This window comes from Phytophthora infestans, genomic scaffold, assembly GCF_000142945.1.
Source record: "Phytophthora infestans T30-4 supercont1.11 genomic scaffold, whole genome shotgun sequence".
Taxonomy (NCBI): Eukaryota; Oomycota; class Peronosporomycetes; order Peronosporales; family Peronosporaceae; genus Phytophthora; species Phytophthora infestans.
The window spans coordinates 1,405,040-1,408,381 of NW_003303748.1; positions in this window are offsets into that span (position 1 = coordinate 1,405,040).

The window sequence follows — 3,342 nt, forward strand, 5'->3', positions numbered from 1 at the left end:
CTAGACTAAGTGACATCAATACTACTCATATCATAAAAAAACGACAAATCGTTTGAAGATATCGAATGTGCTGTTCTTATCAGCTCATTGTAGTCGCTTAATGATAGTCATAGCTCCAGATTTCTTGCTTGGGTTTAGCAATAGATTAGTAAAATGTTTCAACAGATACTTGTAAATGTGCTCATTGCTGTTGCATAAATCACTTTCTATATATAGGAGTCATATATCAAGAACGCCCAAGTTATTAATAAAATCTTTAACATACTTATGCATAAATCCTGGGAACAGATTTAGATTATTTATAGCCTCTTCACTATTGTTTTCTGTAGCGCCAAACGGAGTTAGACTTACACGTTTATATAGAATGCTATCTCTAACCTCAACTAAATTTCTTAGATAACTTGATATTTTCTGCAATGCCATTATGCTAAATTCAAATGATTCAGCATTAATTCTAGCAGGAATAATATGAAGACCAAGAGCTACAACATATGAATTATTATTTGGTTGATTCCATTCATGACAATCTCCTTAACGCGATAAGTGATTTTACCGTTATTCAGCGCAACTTTCCAAATTTTGTTAAATTAGTATTGCAATCTCTACTGTAGAAGATATCGTGGTTTTCTTTGACTTGTAAGTAAGTCATTAAACTCAATATTGTTATTATCATATAGCTCATTTCGATCCACGGTAAAAATTGAATATTGATCTCCTTTAAAACTAACGTTTTTACTTCTTCCTTTTAGACCCTTTCGCGAACAAGGGGTCAAAATGCCCCTGTTCATCTGACCACGGTACTACTCTCTAGTATGAACAATACGGTATCAGTATGATTTGGATTGAAGCAAATAGAAGGTGACTTGGAAAATTAGAGAATAGCTTCGGATAGAGATTTAGCAAATTGCCTATCAGTGTGTATTTTGTGAGCTAGGGAGCAAGAGAGTTTAACACTCAAGAGAGAGAGCGATGCTTACAAAGGTAAGCATATATTAGTGTGTATCTTCAGCTCGGTTGGAGTTATACTTAGCGACAGTCTGCTCAGTTTATAAAAGGGCTTGATATAGTAATGATATGTCGTTTTTTACGCAGGCGATCAAGTGCTTCTGTAGTGATCAACAGCCACCCTCAGCGGAGACGTAGCCTTACGACCCCGCATACATCGGCACGTACCTATACATTGTATAATATGACTTCTATACCGTGATTCTATGACATGGATTGTGCGGCGGGCGAGTACAAAACGCGAAAGGTAAATGATAGCGTAATTTGGGCACTGGATATCAGGTTCATCCGCTCAGCTAACACGTAGTTTTTCACAAAATAAAGTACTCCGCATCGATATATCTAGTACTTAGAGCTACACTCTGAGTTCTCATGTATTGTGTTGCAATATAAAGCATTCCCCATCGATATATCTATAGTACTTAGCACCACACTCTCAGATACCAAGGCGATGCACCAAACAGTACAATACGTGTAAGCCATTTGAAAATCGTATACACTGGAATGTGTAGCCTAACATATACACTTTATGAATGAATAGATTAGAGCGTGATTAAACGTTTTGGACAGATATTTTCAACTGTAAGCTGATCCGTCTGTAAAATTTTACTGTCTACAATTCGACGACAACCTGCCAAGCACCCTCTCCCAACTCTCTCTCTCCCTCTTTCTCTCTCTCTTTCTATCTCTCTCTCTCTCTCTCTCTCTCTCTCTCTTTCTCTCTCTCTCTCAATCTCTCTATCTATCTATCTATCTATCTCTCTCTTTCTTTCTATCCTGGACTGGCGGTATGGGATCCCCAAGCAAGCGCTCCCTTGATAGTGCGCTTGGTGGTCCATCGAAAAAAGCGAAAAGTCATCGGCAAAAAGCGGCAGTTGCAACCCAAGAAGAGAGCGAAGACAAGATTTACAACTCTACCTTTTTCGAGGCTGCATAGAGGGAGTTTCTTTCGTGGTACCACAAGCCACCGCCTCGTATTGCGAGGGATTCTTTTATCGCTATGTTCGTCCAGGTGCTAGCCTCAAAGGCGAGGAAGGTGCTAACCGTTTTGTTGGGGAACAAGAGTTGCTGTCATTTTACCTGCGAGAAATAGCCCCGCCGCCAGATGAAGCTACTATGGTTCTTTGACTGTAATAGGTATTACAATATGTCTAATTGTTTATATTATTTCTTAGAACATTTTTCGACCAGTGCCGTCCCTTCCGTTCCCGCACAAGATAGGAATGCACGCAGCGGTGGCCCAAGCGTCGCGGACATTTCCACTAGCCTTCACTGCGAGAGCATAAGCCTGCGTTCAATAGGTGGGGCTAACAGTGGATTAGAGCCAACCCTACCAGGTTACAGTACTCTTTGAATCGAAGCACACAATTTGAAGCTCCGTCAGGTTTGCAGACCCAAATCGACCAGAGAGAAGTAAACCAAATTCACGACGCTGTCACAGCCTATCATCAGGACAGTGGAGGCGAAACCCAGCAAGTAAGTTTTCAACAGAGTGCAGAAAAGAATAGCAGACTAATAGTTGATGTTGGGCAAATGAATAGAGCTTAATCTATACCGTACCAGAACGGTACGACTGACACCAAGGACTCACTAGGTACAAGCTATCAAAGTTTGAATTTTACCTTGAAATTCCCAAACGGATGTTATTGTGCTCATCACTAACCCATATGAATGCTACACCCAATGCAGATGTTCCAGTAAACGAATATCATCGACTGCCAACACTTGAAAATGGTGGCTACCCAAATTCATGAATCGGGGGTGGTACATATCCAAGCGACACCACAACGTGTCTCAGAGTGCACTAACAATGGCGGAAGGGTTTTTACCGAAGCAACAAGCAGCCCGCTCAATGGTAGTGCCATCTCCACTATGGGAGGTAAGGCTTTGGTTCAGATTTACGTCATAGATGTGCTTACAGCTATTATATTATTGCTTCGATTTTCTAGCAGGGATGCCAAAATCAGTCGGGGTAATATCGCTATAATCTCCACCGCCACGTGCTAGTCGTGGACCTGCAGTCTTTGTACCATACCTATACGCTAATACGCTCGTAGTGTTTTCTCCTTCTTGTGAAAGTTAGATGAAGGCAAAGGTCTACAAAAGGTTGGAACAGCATATATATTGGTGGTCGCATCTGCCCAGCCGTTAAGTAAAAAAAAAACAAGGAGACAAGAAAAAGCATAAATCCATCGAACTAGCGAACACCACTGTTCTTCCAAGTGCGTAGGATCGATTCGCAGTTTCAGTCTGAGCAAGAGGATATATCGACAAATTTGGTGCGAAAAGGTCATGCCAATTACAATATGCTCATGGCAAACCCGGACACAATGTACT